This window comes from Canis lupus, chromosome 30, assembly GCF_048164855.1.
Source record: "Canis lupus baileyi chromosome 30, mCanLup2.hap1, whole genome shotgun sequence".
Classification (NCBI taxonomy): domain Eukaryota; kingdom Metazoa; phylum Chordata; class Mammalia; order Carnivora; family Canidae; genus Canis; species Canis lupus.
Window position 1 is genome coordinate 33,868,868 of NC_132867.1, and position 21,597 is coordinate 33,890,464.

The 21,597-nt window shown below is 39.5% G+C and overlaps 1 long non-coding RNA gene across 1 annotated transcript; it reads right to left on the reverse strand.

Annotated features, from left to right (window-relative positions):
* Nucleotides 1-386: 386 nt before the first annotated feature.
* LOC140621335 (uncharacterized) lies at nt 387-17,742 on the reverse strand. The gene is made up of 3 exons (XR_012021046.1): nt 17,638-17,742; nt 16,326-16,463; nt 387-1,787 (listed from the first exon to the last, which is right to left on the reverse strand). It is a non-coding gene; the product is annotated as an uncharacterized lncRNA (long non-coding RNA).
* Between the last annotated feature and the right edge of the window lie 3,855 nt (nt 17,743-21,597).

Genomic DNA, 21,597 nt, shown 5'->3' on the forward strand with positions numbered 1-21,597 from the left:
ATAGGACATCAGCTAGTAGACTCCTGCCCGATCCAGATTTTTAATGTTTTATGACCTCTGTATTTGGAGTTCGCGAACTTTGTTTCATTTATGTACTCAATTTAGTCAATATTCAATATGCTAAATGAGATTTTGGAAATAGAGATCAGATTTTATGTTGTTTTTATCAATCCTCCAACCTTCAATCACTGCTGTCACTGCCAATGAGATTTCCTTTTGACTTTTAGGAACATTATTCTGTATTCTAAGCTAGGTGAGGGTAATATAAGTGAACTCTGCAACAAATTGCCTACTCAATTATCAAAATAATCATCAGGAAAGACAGTATTTATTTATTCCTTTATTTATTTATACCAATGATTATCTTTAAAGAGCTGAATGCCAGATTTCACAAAATACAAAAAAAAAAAAAAAAAAAGAAAGAAAGAAAAGAAAAGAAAAAAAAAAAACTACCCTAAAAATGAACCATTTGGAAAACCTGTAATGCTTCTGAGGAATTTAAAATTTGTTGCCTCCACATTTACACCATTTCTCATGATGCCACGTACCTAATATGTGAATGAAGCTAGACTGCAGTAGCTTTCCCGTGGTCAGATTAAAAATAAATGCATTTATAAAGGATTTATGGACAGAGTTTGGAGAAGGAAATCAGTCTCCAGAATTCAAAGATATTCTTTCTAAGTGTCCAGAAAACACTGTCAATAATTTTCTGGGGACTGATTGTTAAATTGGTGTGAGCTAATTTTACTATTTATTGGTAGTGACATTTTTTTTTCCTGCAGAAGATATATGTACATAAAGCTATTAGTATTTATTCTTTTTTTTTTTTTTACAGTGGTTTATTTTGTGGTTTAACTCCCTCACTTACAACAAGCTAAACAATCTAAAGAGGGCTTTTTGTTTTCTATATGCACATGTGTTGATATGGACATTAAGCCTTTGGTGGGGTGGAGGGTGGGAGAAGAGAGTCAGAAACGTTAAAGGAATGAGATGAATCTCACAATCAGGAACAAGTGATAGATACTTTTAAAGAAAGACATGGTAAAACCAAACAATAAAATTCTACTCTCCTATTTTTACGGGAGCTTCCCCATGGTTTGAGTCTAGTTTGACATTTGACATTCTGACAGTCAAAAACAAAAACAAAACCAAAAAGCCAACAACAACAAAACCACATGCACACACCACTGGGATTATTCTGTTAGGAGTTAGAGCTGTCAGTTGTGCAATACGGATCGAGTCCTGAAGACCAGAGACACACAGCGCTTGGGCAAGGTTCCCACCTCCCATCCACACTGTGGGAACAGGCATCAACAAAAGCTGGGAGACTCTCCAATTGCAGGGAGAATCCTTGAAGTGAGGACACCCTCTTCCTTTGAGATCTGCTAATTATGCACTTAACATTCATTCACTCATTCATTCATCATTCAGTCAACAAATATATCTGTGCCAGCCACTGCTTGAGTAATTCCACCAAATTTCTGCGTGGAGAATGAAGCAAATGGCATTGTGCCCACGTCACGGCTACGGAGGGGACAGCGAAAGGCTGAGACACCTGTCTCATGAAGAAGCAACAAAGTCAAAACTAAGGGCAGGTTCCCAGATTTCTTTACCAACTTTTGTTTGGTTGGTTTTAGAGCAGTGGTTCTCCATCAGGGATGATTTTGGCCCCCGGAGATCAGTGGGCAATGTCTGGAGACATTTTCTGATTGCAATGACGAGGAGAAATGACTGCATCCAGCGGCGACCAGGGACTCTGCTCAGCGTCATCCAAAGCACTGGGCAGCCTACAGCAAGAATAATCAGGACCAAAATGTCAGTAGTGCTGTCGTTTAGTATTCCTTGGTTCACAGGGGTGCTTGGAAATATCACCTGATGACCCAGAATTTATTTTTGCCTCTCTGGATTACAGGAAAAATTAATACAAACAAAAGGTAGTTTCTTCTAAACCAAAGTTGTTTCTCTCATAAATGAGTCTAAATCCAACTTCTCTCTTTTTTTTTTTTTTTTTGAAAAAAAGAAGTGCTTACTTTGTAGACAGTTTTTTTTTTTTTTTTTTTTTAATTCCACAGTGTGGCTACCCACTGTCACCACAAGCAGTAGCACTTCTATCTGTCAGGGATGGCCCTTGGGTTTACAATTACAGAATGTACAGAACAGAAGGCTTTTCTCACTGTCCTGTTAGTACACTCCATCCACTTGTGGTTTCCCAAGTGAGACTGTATCCCTCCTGCCGTAGAAGTCACGCATTTAATGAAGTGCATAAATAGTATATTATTATTAAGAATCTGGTAGCTCAAGGATGCTGCATTTGGAGTAAAATCAACATCCACCTATTCAAGTAACCTCTTTCCCTTACTCAAGGAGATGTTTGTATGAAGAGCCAGCTGAAAATCGCAGTCACTGCATTGAAGATTTTAAAAGGTACAAGGAGGGACACCTCGGTGGCTCAATGGTTGGGTGTCTACCTTTGGCTCACAGCGTGATCCCAGGGTCCTGGGATCGAGTCCCCCATCGGGTCCCTACAGGGAGCCTGCTTCTCCCTCTGCCTATGTCTCTTCCTTTCTCTGTGTCTCTCATGAATAAATAAAATCTTTTAAAGAAGTATGGGGGAAATTCGTATTTACACTGCATCCTTAATTTCCAAATATTTGTATCCTAATACCCATGGGAGGTAAGTTGGGGCAAGACTTCACATCACTATTTACTAAACTGCACAGGACAAGGCAAGTGGCTTAATCTACAGATTTCTGGGCTGGGACAATATTGACTCTGTTATTTACCCCTCACTGTCAAAGGCACATTTACATCATTAGGTCATGATTGTAAGCAGCTCCCCAAGATGGATACTTACAGGTGCTATTGTTACATGATTTTAAAACTAAGTCAAATACATCCTTTTGCTCTTCAAATCTCTTTCATCATTTAAGTAAATGTCCCACTGAGGCATTGTATAAGCCTACTAAAAAATCCCATCCAAAAACAATTGTCTTATCAACCATCATGACATCACAAAATAATGTAAACAAGAATAACTTAATTTCTTTCAAATCATTCAGACTCATTTTCTCTAAATAACAGAATGGAAAAGCTTGGTCTTCAAGAACCACATAAACTTCCTTCAGGCTTTACACCAACACACTGGACTCTATTCTCTCTAGTGTCTGATTGGGTCTGGCAAATGTATTTATTTGGGGCAAAGAATGAGTGTGTTTGAATTTTTTTTGAGTGTGTTTGAATTTTTAAACATAGAGAATATGGTTCTCCCACAGAAGTGTGGATAGATGTATCTTTCCTTCCCAAAGCTAGACAGTTATATGCAATGTGCTCAAATATTCCCAGGTGCTTCAAGTACGGCGATATTATTTTATGAAACTTACAGAGGTATGTAGGGATGAGCAAGACTTTCTAAAAAAGTATGTGTGACAATGCAAGAGTGATAAAAAGTACAGCAGAAGCCACTTTGTTTGCACTGAAACAGCTCATATTTCAGTACTGTCTGTTACTCCATCATGTCTAGGTGGAATGGAACCTGGACCACATCAGGAGAACATGCAAGGCGATGTGTAGCCCAGGGATCCTGGAAGCAGGGAGTGCTAGCACCTACTGGAAAGCCCAAGGAAGGGTCTGGCTATACGTCCTTTATGACTAAAGAGCTGCTTTAGACCCTAGAAAGAAAGTAATGTGATGGGAGCATGGAAATAATATTGATATGAAATACAATTCCTTCAGCATGCATTGAGTACCTGCAAGCATTTGTAGAGCACCCAGTGTATACTAGCCCATACTAATCTTAGCAGATGGCATCTTTCCACATAGTAAGGATGCAGAGGTGAAAATGCACAGCCCTCTCCCAGGGGCTCACAGCTCACCAGGGAGACTGAGGGGTCAATAAATAAATCCACCACCATGGGAGCCACAGCAGTGGCCTGTGCACAAAGGTAGCTGCACAGCTGGGCAGCTACAAGCTCTACACAAGCAGAGTGATGTCCAATGTTCTCAGGGATGATAAAGAGCCCAGCATTTGGACAGGGAGGATGGCTTAGAGAGAGCAGAAAAAGGCACCTGAGCCAATTTCATTCTCAACGATTTATGAAGGATTCTCCAGGAAGAACTCTGTTCTGTAAGAAACAAATGAAGGGCTGTGCTGTCTGCAGGGAACCTTCCATGTCTTTCTTCAGAAGGCGTATATGTTTTTAATTCCTTGAGATTAACAGCATGTGAAATGTACACAAACTGCCTTTACTTTCAATGTATTGCCTTTAATCTTCTAGCACTCTACTAGATTTGGTTACAAATCCTGCAAAATAGGGAAGGAATCTCCTAAAAATGACAAACAATGATCCATGTGGATACATGGCCAAATGGTACGCAGAAGGGCAAGATAAAATTCAGTTAATAAGCACAGACATTGGAAAATAGCTCAATCTCACTAGAAATTTGAAATATATACTTAAAATGTAGTAACTTTCTGTTGATTTTATTACCATAGACTTGATGTCTTAACCTGGAAAGACCCTGGTGAGCCTATATGCTCACAATTGGACTATATGTCTCTCGATCCTCCATCTCCAAAGAAGGAGGGGGAACAGACTTCTACGCACAAAGATGTTCACTTCAGCATGATTTATAATAATAAAAATTATGGCTGCACGTTGAATTTCCAAAATTCATGGGAGAGTTAAGCCATGCTTCATTCTTAAGCTAGGTGACATATAACATTTGTAATTAATAATAAAATTTATAATTATGGAACCTCTGGCCACAAAGAAACACTTTCAATACAATGATTACTAAAAAGGGTTAGAAAATGTATGTTATGATTTTTAACCACATAAAATATTTATGTATATAAAGAAAAATCCAGGGGGGTCTGGGTGGTTCAGTTGGTTCAGTATCTGCCTTCAGCTCAGATCATGATTTGTGGGCCCTGGGGTTGAGCCTTGAATCAGGGCTTCTTGCTCACTGGGGAGTCTGTTTCTGCCTCTCCCTCTGCCCTCCCTCTTTTATAATCTCTCTTTCTTTCACTTTCTAGATGAAAAAAAAAAATCTTAAAAAAAAAGAAGAATCAGAAGGGAGTACATAAAAAATAACAGCTAGTATAATGTAATGGTTTTTGGTTATCTTGAGTCCTTGTGTTTTCTGTTAATTTTTTAGCAACACTTGTACACTGGTAGAATTTGGATCATTCCATAAACCTCACGGTCATGAGATGACATATACACACCACTTTAAAAAAAATCTTGGATAATTGTGGGACCACATATTAAGTTGAAAAATATACAAACATATGAAAATTTTAAAATTCTCATTTTAGCGGGGAGAGGGCAGATTCGTCCCAAATTCTGCCAACTAGATTTGTGAGTTGTCATTTCAATGACTCCTATCACTTATTAGTTTGGGCACAATGGGAGAACATGGGCATCTAAATTATCCGTTTATCTCATAACTGGAATTAAAAGCTCTTTGTTAGGGGGCTCAAAATGTCAAGAGACAGAGTCATGCTGCGGATTGATTCTGTAGATTAGAACATTTCCACCAAAGCATTTGGCCTGTGAGATGTCTAAGTAGATTAATTGAAGTAGAAATGCATTATTTATTATTTCACACTTAGTGAGAGCAATCAGTGAGCTAGGTTTAATAATGATTTCTTTTAGATACTCACCGATGATTAAGAATTAGGTAAACATAACCAAATCATTATTTGGAAGGTTTATCAAGTTTCAAAATCAGAAGTTTTTTTTTTTTTTTGAAGAGGCAGCTAGCATCACAATAGTTCCTTTGGACACTAGAAAATGTGAAGTCTGTGTTCCAAATGGAGGTTCTAAGGATCAGGCCTGTTTAGACAAGGAATGGGAGAGGGTTCTACAATGTCAAGTGAAGGCTTTTCTAGTCAATTGAGGCTTCTGATCCTAGATAAATCTAAGGAACAGATGACCATAACACATTAACTCACCTCAGAACTCCTGATGCTGGTGATTAGCGACTGCTAATTATTATAGAACTAGAGGAAGGCTTCCCCTCCTGTTATAGATGCCCAGGTTGCTGGGAAAACTAAATTCTACAAAATTGGATCCATATCCATGTAAGGGAAAACTGATCTGTCTGGGCAGTATTGCCACTTCCTGGGTACCTCCTCGTCTCTAGGCCTTTGCCTGCCCCCACACCCCTGTGAGTTGTGTCATATTTCTGACATCACTTTATTCAGTATAGACTAACCTAAGAGCCTTTTCTTTTCAGTGGGGGCAACCTTTGACTGAGGAACCACTAATCTGTGGCTTCTCGCTTTTAGAGATTGGGTAGGAGATGCACATGATGAATTTCATCTCTGTAGAGGACCTTATCATGGGCTCACTTCACAGGGAAGTCCAACACTTCCAGTTTTGTGATTTGGAGCAAAGTACTTAGCCTTTCTGGGGTTCACTTTCTTTACTGTAGATGGCATCTCTAATGGAGAGGTATTACTGGCATCTCCAGGGCTTGCTTGTACTTAATCAGCGCCCAATATATGGTGAACCCTCCATACCTCTTCTCCTTTTAAAAGTTTTATTGTGGTAAGATCACTTAACATGAGATCTACCCTCTTAACAAAGTTTCAGTGCACAATAGTTGTTACGTTGGGACTGTGCTGTACTGGGATCTCCAGAGCTTATTCACCTTGCATAAATGAAATTTTATACCATTTGAACAACTCCCATTTCCCCTCCCCCCCAAACCTTAGCAACCACCATTCTACTCTCCGCTTTTATGAGTTTCGGTATTCTAGATGCCTCATATAAATGGAATCATGTAATATCTGTTCTTCTGTGACTGGCTCATTTTGTTTAGCATAATGTCCCCAAGGTTCATCCATGTTGTTGCATGTGACAAGATTTCCTTCATTTTTAAGGCTGGATAATATTCCACTGCAAGTTAACCACTTTTTTTAATCCATTCATCCACTGATGGATATTTAGTTGTTTCCACATCTTGGCTACTGTGAATAATGCTGAACTGGACATAGAAGTACAGATGTCACTTAAATGCTTTGATTTCAGTTTTTTTGGATAAACACAGAAGTGGGATTGTTGAGTCATATAGTTGTTCTATCTTTATTTTTTCTCTTTACCCTACCATGGGCTTCTCCAACACTTGCTTCTAACTTCAAATTTCTTTACACATGGTGTAGATTTCAGCCCCCACCAACCCATTTCAATGCCACTCAGTTTCTGTATTTTTCCAACAACTTCTTTTCCGTGAATAAATATATTTTTTCTTCACTCATGGATGGAGTTAGAATTACTACGAAACTGCCAGCAGTGACTTCAATGTGAAAGATGACAGCTGAACCCTGAAAGGTTAACACCAAACTTCAGAGTGGTCGTAAAAGGAAAGTTATTTAAGAGACCGCATTTTATGAACCACAAATTTCCCAACAGAATCCCAGAACGACAAGGAGGTCAAGTTTGGGATTCCCGTGCTTTTAGTGTTTATTTATTTTATTGTTTTGGTTTATCATTATTGAATAATAAATAGAATTGAATAGTAACCATGTTCATTTTATATAGATTTCAATTTTTAATTTTATCAGAAATAAGATTTTTTTTAAATAAAAGCACAAGGTTTAGCACAATGCAACAAACTTACCTAAGTAATCCCACTGAAGGTCAGAAGGAATATTTACTTATGATTGTGATCAGTGGCTTAAACTGTAGTTGAGCTCCAAAAATATTAAATTTAAAGTATAATTCTATCATGTTGGATAGTTTGGCTCATGTGAAATTCACTCATTAATTCCTTAAAGGCCTTCTTGTGATTCTGTTTAATATGTCCTTAAAAGGGTCTCCCGCTCTGCAATGCACATCTATTATTCCTACTTTTTGATATTTTAAAAATGAATTAAACATTGATCTTGGCATTATTTACAAATGAGACGAAGCTCAGACATACAGCTCTAGAAATAGGAAACATGCAAACATTTCTGCAGAGCAAACAGTTCTGCAGAGCAAACAAAGACATGTTTGTCTTGTACATGGAACTGAAAAAGCAGCATCCCAGTTCTGGCACCTGGTCCCTTGCCCTCACCAGCCTGTTGTGTCACCTTAGCTAACAGTCCAACGCTCTGTTCCTCCTCTGAGATGCAGTGAGCAGCCCAAATGATCTCTGAGCTTCCTCTGTGTCTTTCTCATGGCCCTGGTGTCTCCTGTGATGTAAGGTGCTGCAATCATTACTACTCTGACAACTGATGCTTATAAGACACATATACAATCTTTGACAAAGAATTTCTCATTTTTATCTCACACAAAACCACTGAGTGAGGTTTGGAAATAAAGTGTTCATAAAGTATTTTGTGGTAGGCTGGTCCTGCCTTGCAGGGTGAAAACATTTGAGAGGTGTTAAGTGTGAAACACAGGGTCTGCCTAAGGAGCCATGAAAATGAAATTGAGAAGAACCTACACACTAATCATGGAGCTTCCTCTCATCACCGCCCAGTATCATACATATGAAAAGGTGATCAATTTATAGGATTCTTGCTACACATTTTCCCCATAGGCTGCTGGAACTCATGCACTTAGGACTCCAAATGCTGTGCTTTTACTCACATCCACTGAGTACAAATGTGGATGGTCTCTGCTGCCAGGTGGCCAAATATGGCTTTTGGAAGTCTTTCCTGGAAGGAAATGAAGGCAGGGCAGTGCAAGGGCTGGAGGCAGGTAAGTAAAAAGAAACAACAAAAGGCCAGAGCACTGATAGATATATAAGGTGATAACTTTTATTATTCTTTTTAAATTTAAGAAAGCTCTAGAATTTCTTCCAAAAGATCCCAGTTACTTAAAATTAGATTTTTGCTGTTGTTCAAATTGCCTTTTGTCTGCCCGAAGAATAAATGAATGAAAACACAAGAAAATCTTTGGCAGAGGGAAGCAGGGTATGAGCAGTTAAATCTCCATGAAAATTTTTGAAAGTTGCAATTGGTATAATGAAAGTCAGCTTAATTAAAGTGATATTATAGGAGCTGCTTGTCTAATATTAGCAACTGTATTATATGGCAGAGACTGAGTCCTAGGGACTCCTGGAATTTGCTCTGCAAAGAGTCCCTTACACTGTGGACACTGCTACACTGCTTTTTTTTTTTTTTTTTTTTTTTTTTTTTTTTTTGATATATTGCATGTGCTTGGGAGGGAGGGGATGAGAGAGAACAAGAGAGAGTCCATAGATGAAAAGGGATGACATCAAGTTAATTACAATGGGCAAGGAAAAACTCATCATGGAGACATAAGACCAGGGCAACACGTACCAGACACATCTATTGTCCTCGACCTTGTTTATTGTCCTTTACCGTGACCCTGAGCATAGAATGGAGTCATGCAGTAGACAAGGATCTGGGCTATCTAGCGACACACATTCCCTTACCTCTGTGGGCAGTTACCAGCCCGTCGGCACATAGTAGGACCTCTCCTTCAGGATAGGCATGACTCTTTGACTAGTACTGCAGCCCCTGGTCATTTTCCATAAGACTTTTAGGGCTCACAAAGAAGTGTTGAGAACCTGCTGAATCTTTTTAGTTGGACCCCAGTCTTTTTAATTTTTTTTTTTTTTTTTTTTATGATAGTCACAGAGAGAGAGAGAGAGGCAGAGACACAGGCAGAGGGAGAAGCAGGCTCCATGCACCGGGGGCCTGATGTGGGACTCGATCCCGGGTCTCCAGGATCGCGCCCTGGGCCAAAGGCAGGTGCCAAACCGCTGCGCCACCCAGGGATCCCCGGACCCCAGTCTTTTGATGAAAAGCCAATCCCTGATGATTCTTGTACCCAGAGGAGACCCAGGTGAAGACCACCATCTCACAGTCACTGTATGATCCCATTCCTGCTCACAAAACATCTGGTATCAGGATTAGTTCTTATAATAGGCCTGGTGGTGTGGCAGGCTACATTATGCTGTTCTGGGAGAAACCAAGACCATAAAAGCTATGGGTTAGAAAAGAGAGATCTTTCAGTAATTTAATAAGCCCTGCTTTCATTAACAAAAAAAACTTACAGTTTTGGATTGGATATTTGTTTCTTCAAAGTTTAACATAGGCTACTGGTTTGTTTTTGTAATCGACCAAAATATCCTCAATAAAACATAGAAATGAAATCACAAGCATTCTTAAAGGACTGAAAAATAGAATCTCACTATAAAGACCCACAGAAGCGTAGAAATGTTTGACTGAAAGCATAACCATTTTTCATGTGCAGAAATCAAGGATGGTTTACCCCCCAACAGTTGTCAAGTAACTAGCAAATTGTTTCCTATTCAGTTTAAGAGATATCTCTATTGATTAAACACATATACATGTGGGGTTTTTTTTAATTTAACTGATAATTGTCTTGTACATGATAAGCATGGTTCTATATCTCTTATTCTCCAGATCTTCATAAAACTCTATAATGCAGATTCTATTATTGTCTCACAACTACCCAGAAGGACACTGAGGAGGAGAGGGGGATCACATAACATCCCAAGGCCACATAACTAGTGAGCTGAGATTTCAGCAAGAATTCAAACCCTAGCAGTCTGGCTCAGAACTCACGCTCTGAACCACTAGGCAATGCCGCCTCGAATTCCATCTTCTGTAGAATTTTGGAATCAGATAAGAATTCCCTGCACATGTGAAAAAGTGTGTGATATAATCATTGTTTCTAAAACTGTTTTATAAACATCATCTCAAAAAAAAAAATAAACATCATCTCATTTGGATCTTTGGGCCAACTGAATGAGGCAGAAAAGTCAAGTATTAAGTATTATGACCATCATGTTTGTAGGTGAAGAAATTATGAGTAGGGAGGTGATGTATCACTGGCCCAACATTAATAAATTAGTAAGTACTACAGCCTCTAATCGAAACCAATTCTCTTTCCACTCCACTCGTGCTTAATATGGAAGCTAGAGCGGGACCTAGAAAAATGTGGAGAGAGATTACCTTGCTCTAATTTAAAATCTGGAATGCAGGCATGTCCTGAAGTCTGAGTATGTGGGGACAGAGGCAGGCCTCTGCTTGGTGCATTGGGATCTGGGGAAAGGAAAACCATCCTTCCGACTCTGTTTGGTGGTTGGAGGGGGGCTTGGAGGCTCTGCCAGCATGGGAGGTTTGGGTGTCGATACAGAGGAAATCCCTAATTTGGAAACTGTGATCCCACATACAATAATAAACAAAGAGCTAAGACCATGCTTCTGTCAATTGGAGGACTTTTCCTACCAAAACTCGGTTCTGTTTTTAAGGTGCTTATCATCAGTGAAAAGGATTAGAGTTGAATACACCCAATTTTAGAATGCTGGATACCTCATTTCCCAAAAGTTAGTTTTCTAAGCACCGAGTTTTATTGCTGGGAAATTACTATGGCCTGGTATTAAGTACCGAGATGATGATGGGTTTAGAACTAAAACAAAATTTAGAGAGCTTTGAAGTAGAAAAAGACATTGGTATTTACAATGTATATTTTAGAGAAATGGCAGTAATGAATGACTTTCAGAGGGAAAGTAAAATTAGGCTGTGAAAATAGCTACCTTTGTTTCACTCAAAGTGAGTCACTGTCTGCAGAACTCTCCAGAAAGGGAGTGTGGGCGGCCAGCCCCAGTCGCCGCTGTGATCTTCAGAGATGTCGGAGCAGGCAACATGCCTGCTAATGAGACCTCAGAAGTGTCTGATTATCTCCTCTAATTGCTCTAAATAATTGGAGAACTGCATGGCCTGGCCTCTCCTTCCCAAAGACGGCCAATTCAAATATGCAAATCTAAAATTATTTGAATACAGCTCTAATTGGAGTCTGGGCTACCCATTATTTGCTGAAGAACAAAACAATCTGACTTTAAAAAAATAAAAAAAAAAACCTGACCATCAAATCTATCATTTTAAGCTTCAGTGAACTCCCCAAATTACCCACAGGCAGTCCTGACAGGGAGTGCTTTACAAGGAAGTTGATGACCTCTAATTAAGACACAAGGAACTTCTAGTTATGTTAATATTTGAAATTGAAATTGGTTTGACCTATGCTATTCCATAAAATACCACCAAGTAGAGCGCAAATCCGGACACCTTATAGCTGACAAAATGCCCAGGAGCCTGGTAAACATCTTGCAAAGACACACGTGCCACCTACCGCCCCCGAATCTTCACATTATAGAATGGCAAGTCTGAGATGTTACACCTGATGCCATGGTTTTCGGTAGAAGTTTGATCCAGCAAAAGGGATTGGACAGACATCACTAGCTTTGTCTCACCAGGGGTTGAAGGCCACACTGCACACTTTTGTTTGGCTTCTTTCACCTGGAGCAGCCTCTACCTGGCTCTCTCTCCACTTACTCTTTTGAAATAAGTCTCTTTTGAAATAAGTCTCATTTTCTCTCCTCTGCTGTCCTTGTGTCCGTCCCTTGCCATGCTCGAAGACACTTGTTCCTGACTTCCCCACTAATGACTTAGGCTTTTGTTTTGATTTTGTTTTTCATATCTTTAGCTTCTCGTAACATTCATTTTACCACAACTGTCCAGATAAGGTTTTTACAAGACCCTACCTTCTCTTTTAAGGTCTTTCAACTGTCTCTTTGACCTCTATCCTGTCTTTCTTATCCTCAGAAAATAAAATTCTAAACTTCTCTCGAGCATACTCTGATCTTCTTTCTCTCCTTCTCATCCCTGCCAAATTTCTTGAAAAAGTAGTTGATACCTCCTGCTATTACTCCCTCATCACCCAAAGTGTCCTTGACCTTTACAATCTGTTCTTCAGCCCTACACACTAGAGAGGTTTTCTATGCAAATTAAATGTTAAGCAAATCCTGCTTTAGAATCAGCTACCAAGGGACAGCTGGGTGGCTCAGTGGTTGAGCATCTGGCTTTGGCTCAGGTCATGATCCTGGGGTCCTGGGATCGAGTCCCACATCAGGCTCCCCACAGGGAGATTTTAAATAAAATCTTAAAAAAAAAAAAAAGAATCAGCTACCAAGAATTGGAAACTCAGTTCTAAGGGCTAATGCAATTGAGTCTTTTTAACTCATCTATATAATGTCTCCTTCCTGAAGATCTTAACATTGAATTATAACAAATTCAACGTCTCATACCCATACAGTAATGATTACACGAAGCAAGTACTTAATGCCATCATGGTCCTGTCCCAGTGATCAGTAGTGCTGGATGTTGAGGGATGTTATTGTTGTCATCATGCTAAATGGCTGAATCTAACAAACTTTTTCAATTTTTACCTTCTTTAACTTCTCTGCACCATCTGCTTCAAAACTGCTTAAACCGCTCACATGTTCCCTTTGCTTCTAGTCTCTGGTAAACACTCATCTAATTCTGCTGTTACCTGTGATGGTTTCTCTTCTGTCTTTAGTGCGTCCAATTCTTTGCCCCGCCCAAATAAAGGTGGTCTCAGGAGTCTGCTGTCAGGTGATCCCCACGCCTCCCACACTATTTACCCTGTGATTTTCCCATAAATAGGATTCTCGTTGTCCCCGTCTTGTCTGTGGGTTATTTCCAAATGTGGAGAGCCAGGGCAGTCTGCACCATAAAGTATCCGCTGAACAGATCACAATACACAAGCATATCCCACGAGTGCATAAAATCTAACCTATTAAAAGTGAAACACATCCTTTTCCTTTCATCTTTATAAAGCCTATTCTACTCTCCCTTCTTTCTGTAAAAATCATTACCAATTCCCAGGCCCTAGGCTATGAAACTGAGCGCCATCTCCAACTCCTTCTTATTTACTCCCGAAGTTAATTTCATCTCTCAAGAAGCTGCAGAGTATGGTTATTCTGAATCCAAGCAGATGGTTGGAATAAGAAGAAAGGAAATCTTGGAAGAAAATGTTATTTTAGAGGATGTAATGGCCACAAAAGAATTAAGGAAAACAGAAGTTTCATTTGACACCTACAGTGCTCCAAAGACTATAGTAGGTGTTTTCTTTTTTTTCATATATAACAAAAGCAAAGGTATGATTTCAAGAAGGAAGGGAATCTTGCAGAAGTTCTGATGACAAACTGGAATGTCCTTTAAGAGGAAAATAAAATAACAATGTCTATGGGGATGAGAAGGACTGTCCAGGGGGTATTCCAGTGAGCTGGGGCAACTCCAACACCTGGACAGCAGAAGGAAAGAGAGACTCATAACCAGTAGCACCAGCTTGTAATGAAATTATTGGAAATTCTGAAGTCCTGAAGTCTACTAAGTCTTTTAAAAATTCCCAAGGACCAAAAGGAGGGGGAGGATTCTAGGATTGTGTTGCACTGAAAAAGAGATCAGTGTGTGTCACAGACAATGGAAAGAAATTGGAACTATCTCAGTTCCTATGAGGCATCCATCTCTTTTGTTGAGAATCTGGTTTGCCTACAAAGACTCTGTGTGATGATGAAGCTGATGCCTGAGCTAGTGATGGGGATAATTGGCTTTCTTGGAGTTCTCCCGCGTGCCATATGCATTCTCATCAACTCCTTACAGCCACTATCCAAATCTGAAAGTTTGGTTTACAGTTGAGGGAAATGACACCCTACAGGATGCTCATAGCACCCAGCTACAAAATGTCTAAGCCAAGCTTTGTACAACTGTGAGCTCTGAAACCCGCTACATTGGGCCACTTCCCAAGTCTGCTATCCCTGTACCCCCAAATCTGGGACTGGCACATTTGGCAGGCATGGTCACTGAGTTGACAATCTCTAAGGAACTATAGGGAATGGAGGAGGGGAGAATCTGAGATCGATGAAGAATACAAGTCTCAATTAAAAAGGGGAACAAGATCAGTCCTGCAAAATGACCAATTCTAACATGATTCAAGAATCAACTGTTATGTAGATAGTTTGTGAGATCTTGAATGGTGGATAGCAGTAGAAGCAACACAGGTTCTTCAAAAACAAATTAAGTCAGAATTTCTCTCTTTTCATTTCCTCTACCATACTTTGGCAAAGTAGATAATCAGATCACCATAGAAATACAGCCATTTAAGATTGGTGAGGAACTTCAGAACATTTGAGTTGACATGGAACATTCTCACCAAGGTGTTACTTTGCCTTTACTGATCATCCCTGGTGTAGGACACTCAGTGGATCATAATAATGCATCTCATTTAGGAAGGGTTGAAACTATTTTGGAAAACTTGGATGAGTTAGTATTTTCTTACTGAAAAATAAATATTTTCTTATTAAGCTAAAAGCAGCTGTCACAATGGCTTCCACCTGTTAGGGCTGCTTCAAACACTGGAAAGAACTCAGCACAAATCTGACCCTCCTTTCCACGTGAGACTGATTCATATTTGAACCACAATTAGATTCCTTGCTCACACTCCCTAGCTCTGTTTCTTCAATCAGTCTTCCTTGAAGAAGGGTTTTCCTTTACGTCAACATTCCTCAACTTGCTATGTTACCTAAGAAACACTTAGGGACCTTGTTAATATTTTTAAAGACATTTTTAAAATATGAAATTGCCCCATCATTCAGACAAGACTACAGATCATTCTGTCTGCCACTCAACTTTATCAATTCAAATCATGCTATCATATCTGCTTCAAATCTGTTTCCAAAAATCATCACAGACACATCAGATCCCCCCATTTATTGTTCCCAGGTGCCATTTACTTCTCCCCCTCACCATTATGGGTTGAATTATGTCTCCCCAAAATTCATATGTTGAAGTCCTAATCCCCAGCACCTCAGAATGTGAACTTTTTTGGAAATAGGGCCATTGTAGATATAATTAGTTAGGATGAGATCATACAGAATAGGGATTTCCAACCTCCAGAATTAGGAGACAACAAATTTCTGTTGTGTTAGCTGCTCAGTCCAGGATACTTTGTACAAAAGTCCTAACAAACTAATACACTCCCTAAAGATGACCCTTATTATGGAGTAAGTATGTATCACTCATAACATGGAGATTTCTGGGGATTTTCATGGGAGCTCCCGAACAACCAACACTATACTTTCCTCTTTCTTTCCTTGTTGCTTGCTGGCATTGTGGCATTTCTGTGGCTGTCCAAAATCCTCTACCATCAACAGTGGTGTGGCCCAGCCACTCTTCCATTCTGCTTCAAAACCCCCATATGTGCTGTGAAATCTACCCCATCTCCATCTTTATCTTTTTTCAAAGATCTATTTTTTGAGACAAGAAGAGGGAGGGGCAAAGGAGACGCAGACTCCCTGCTGAGTAGGGAGCCCAGCATGGGGCTCAATCCCAGGACCTGAGGTCATGACCTGAGCTGAAGGCACACTCTTAACTGACTGAGCCAGGTAAGGCTCAGGTACCCCTTGAAATTGTTTTTATCATGTATCCTCTGAGTCAAGACTTGAGCAGTAAAATATGAACTTCCAAGTTCACTCACATGACTGCTGGCAAGATATGATTTCTCCTGGGCTCTTGAACTGAAGGCTCAACTTCTTTTAGGTTGCTGGAGATAGGCTACCCTCAGCCCTTTGTCATACTGGCCTCTCCAATGGGCAGCTCATCAGGTGGTGGGTTGCTTCAGAGTGAGCAAGCAAGAAGAACCAGACAAAGAACAAGCAAGACAAGTCATTCTGTTACTATCTAATCTCAGAAGTGACATCCCATCACTTTCACCACATTCTATCTATTAGCAGCAAATTAATGGGTCCAGGATACACTTACAGGGAGGTGATTACACAAGGATATGAATACCAGGAAGTAAGGATCATTGAAAGCCATTTTAGAAGCTGCCTACTACAGCGTCCTTGGGCTCAATGCCTTTCAGTCTCTCTATACATATGGTTGTGTGACTTGTTTCTTTTTCCCCAGTTTCTCTTGAGTTTGCAGCTTTGGCCCTGACTCAAGAATATCTGCTAAAGTAAGTCCTGATGCTGTACTTCATGTGGAACACAGACAAACTTGAGGTCATCCAAGGGAAAACAACCATTATGGTGAAGAAACTTGACATGATGAAGAGCTGGACTAGAAGCTAGTGAAGAGAAGGTTTGCCATAAAGGGATACTAAAACTATCTTCAAATATTTAAAGAATAATCATGTGGATTTAGTTAGCACTATCCCAAAGGGCAGAACCAGGACCCATGGATGGTAATGATGCAGAAGATTTCTGGCTTACTCTAAGGAAAAACCTTCATGTTGTACAAAGATGGTGACAGATACATTGAGAAGTAGTGATATGGCCATTAAAGCATCAGACCTTGGCCCACCATTGGCCACTTTTATTCTAGGGAGATTCAGGGGCAAGGCATGGCTGGGCAGTTTGATCTACAAGGTCATTTTTAATGTAGTTCTGTGATCCAATCAATGCCAAGTCAATTCCAAATCAATTTCACTCTCACTATAACTCCAATTTTTATCCTTCTTTCTACCACCAACAAGATCAAACCAATATTCCTAGCTGTCTGAGATGTTACAAAGGTCTCCTACAAATCTTCCACATGTAAATCGATAATATTAAGTTTCTAGGGGCATGTTCTACTCACGATATTCCCTTTTAGTCAACATTTCTTGATGGTCCTCATCATCTTTGGAATAAAACTCAAACCTCATAACTATACAAAATCAAGTTCCAACCTCCATCTTTTAGCCTCTCCCTACTCTTCTCTATATGCCTATCACAATGTCTCAGTTGAGGTTACTATAACAAATTACATATGCTAGGTGGCTTAGACAACAAGTATGTATTTCTTACAGTTCCAGAAGCTGAGAAGTCTGAGATCAAGGTGCAAGCAGACTCAGTGTCTGGTGAAAGCCCACCTTCTGGTTTGCAGAAAGCCATCTTCTCATGGTATCCTCCTGTGGCAGAGAGTAAGAAGGATAAACCCTCTGATGTCTCTTCCTGTAAAGGCACTAATCCTGTTCATGAAGGCTCTACCCTCATGACCTAACTACCTCCTCAACCTTCTAAAACCATCACATTAGGGGTTACGATTTCAAGAAATGAATTTTGAGAGGATACAAACATTCAGTCCACAGCACGTGAGATTACACTAGATACCTCATCACCACCAAGTCTCTCCTCTGGGCAAAGAATACAAAGATAAAGTGAGATCCTGGCTCTGCCACTAAGGGTGGCATTTATGGAGGGATGGGGGGATGGGAGGGAGATAAGATACAAACATAGAAAACTAAAGCACAAAGTTTTAGTGTCCTGAATGTTGAAAAGATCAGAGTGACTCCTATCTCAGGAAATGAAGAAACAATTTCTTGAAGAATTTCTAGCATTTGAACAAGTGAAGATAAAGAGCCAGGATTCTATCACAGATTTTGGCTAGGAAAAAAACAAATATTTCCTCTAATAATTCTGAAGGAAAGAAGGAAAACATGAGTTCTTCGAGTCATAAGTCTTAATAAGACCTCTCAGTGTTGACAGACCTTAACCATTTCTATTCTTGAGTATTCCAATAAATGAAATATTAAAACATGGCCTCTGTATTATGGTGTATTTCTAAATTTTATGTTAAGCTAATTAGTGTTTTTAATATATACATACAGATATAATATCTCATCAATTAAAGATATTGCCAAAGTCCCAAGGTTGAGCCACCTAATGAATGTGAAGTTAATGAAAAATGTCCCTCCTCTTCCCTACCACAGACCAGGAGTATGAACCACTGAGAGGACCTGAGAATAGATATTGAGGGACATTGCTTCTAGAAAGATCTCAGATATCCTGGAGTACTATGGTATATTTTAGTAATCTGAGCTTGTACTAACATCAGAAAAGATGATGCCTTGCTATAGTAGAAAGAGTACTGTACATGGTGTTCCAGCAGGAGATCACTAGTGATATGACTAGCCAAACAACAGATGACTTGGGGCTTCAGATCCATTTTTGTGCGTGTGTGTGTGTTGAAGGGATTGGCCGAGATGTCCTTTAAGATTTCTTAAATTTAAACATTCAAAGTTGTGTCAACTTTTAAACTATATAAGTATAATGACTCCACTCAGCATAACAACTGAAAATATAGCAACTCAAGATACTTAAAAAAAAATCTTTTGAACTGCTGTTTTCTTGCCATATGTCAGAATAACCAACAGTGTATACACACACACACACACATACACACACACTTTAGCAGCATACAAATCATCTTAAAATCACTCACTACCATTGAAAGCACTCATTTAACAATCAAAGAGACAAATTTGCACACAGAGACAATTTATTTGGCATAGTAGAGTCTATGAAACATGAATTTCCATCCAGTAGGTTCACATCATTCCATAACCTCAAATCAAATTTCATTGAAATCCATTGAAAAATCTCATTTGGCACATTTTATTTGGTGAAAAGAAGGTAGATCAAAGTTAAAGTATAGATTCAATTATTCAATAGTGTGTGATTTTTTGTCAAAATTTGTCAACACTTTCTGAAGATATTGTGAATAGACAGAAAAAGGCCAAATGTCATGCCAGAGGCAACGGAGTCCTGCTTTGATCAGTCACTCAATGCTTCTTGCCTTCCTAGCTTTAACTTGTGTGCTCAAAACCCCCTATTCCTTCCACACCACATTCAGATTTCTGCCCTCCTTCCTTTCTAGCTAGAGTAGCCTTTGTAACATGGACAGGTTCACTTTTTAAAATTTAAAATATCAAATTATATTAGTCAAAAAGTGCCAAGCTTCAGGTATGCTAGTGGAATGAGTCCTCAAGATCTATCCATGGCAAAGAGCCTAGACTTCATACTATTGTATACTTAAAATTTTGCTAAGGGGTACCTGGGTGGCTCAGTGGTTGAGCATCTGCCTTTGGCTCAGGTTGTGATCCCGGGGTCCTGGGATTGAGTCCCGCATCGGGCTCCCCAAGGGAAGCCTGCTTCTCTCTCTACCTATGTCTCTGCCTCTCTTTCTGTGTCTCTCATGAATAAATAAATAAAATCTTTTTTAAAAATCGCTAAGTGGTTAGATCTTATGGTAAGTGTTCTTTGGAGGTGACCAATATGTTTATAGCAGAGAGTGTGATGACGATCTCACAGTTGTATCATTATCACCAAATTCATCAAATTGTAGACATGAAATATATACAGCTTTTTGTACATCAGCATACCCCAATAAAGTGGTAATAAGAAAGAAAGAATCTTGGGACACCAGGGTGACATAGTCGGTCAAGCTTCCGGCTCTTGATCTCAGGGTTGTGGGATGGACCCCCATGTGGGGCTCCGTGCTGGGCATAGAGCCTGCTTAAGATTCTCTTTCTGTGCCCCTCCCCACATACTCGTGTTCTTTCTCTCAGAATAAAATAAAGAGAAATCTTGTAAAAAAGAATCTTTATAGCATTTTCCAATTTACATAATTTTATAATAATTATCACATTCAAAGAATACAAGCAAATGTAAGATGATCTTACCATCTACTACAGGGAGCACAACACATAACATAAATACTTAACAAATGCAAAGAAAATTGGCCTTTTGCTCTTCTTTCCATTCCCAAACTCCCAGTTACTAGAGAAGACGCAAGTTTGATAAGGAAAATCACAGGAGTTTCCCTTGTATTTTGCACGCTGTACAGAAATTGACCATCGCAATAAAAAAAAAATATTCACTAGATTCAACTTACTTAAGATCAAAGATCTATGGTTTCTTAAGTACCCTCCAAATTATTTTCAGAATACAGACTGTGAACATACACTGGAAATACATCCAAGTATTTAAACATACAGTAATTTATGTCGATTTCTATTGCCAGCTATTACTGCTCAATGCTCAACATTACATCCTGTGTTGAGGTGGGCAAGGTAACGAAGCATTAAGTCTGGCCTGGGCTGAGAACAAGCCCGTCTCGGCTCCCTGCCCATGAATGAACATACGTCAGGGTAAAGCCAAGCCAGCAGAGTGTCTGGCATTTCTTCCTGGCTGACCTTTTTTTTTTTTTTTTTTTTTTTCCTTTAATACTATGAATGTGTGCATGTTCCAATAACTGGGCTTAAGTTCTGCCTTATAGATGCAAGACAGGTCTTTGGCTTGTCTGTGGCTGAGCTTTCCCCTCAAATTTTCTGGCATCCTTTAGAATGAATACTTAGACATAATTTGAGGCACATCTCTCATCAGAGCCTAACTGAACTATCACTTGGTTGGATATAATGAACTTCCCCCTCGATGGAGCTCAGCGGAGCTTGAGTTCGCACTAGCACATTTACTGGCCTGATGGGACATGTTTTAAATTACAGAAGACAGGGGACCTCCATGTATCAGAGAGCTTTCCTGAGGCTCTTTATGTGATTCCTAAGTACCACAAAACTTACTAAACTCACAGCTTCCTAGAGAGGTTCCAATAAGCTGGATTACTTTTCTCATGGTTGTTTCACAAACTTACTAATGCTTAAATTGGGACTTTCTCTTGTTCGGTGGGCATGCATAAGATTTTCTCAATTGGAGTATAAGATCTAGTGGACGGATAAAATCTTCAGCTTCCAGTATATTCCTGAATATCTAGATATTCACATTGCTTTGAAAAAGAAAGACATAGCAGCCTGATAGGAGGGACTAGAAAGATTCTCTTGGGAACCAAGGTAACAAGAAGGTTTCATATCTTCTTTTCTCTTCCAGACATAGCTACAGGCAAAATTGTAGAGTAAGTTAAATTAATTTCCAGTGGCTTCTGTCTCCTTCTTCTGTGCCTTTCCTCCTGCTTTGAGTCACTTTCCCTAC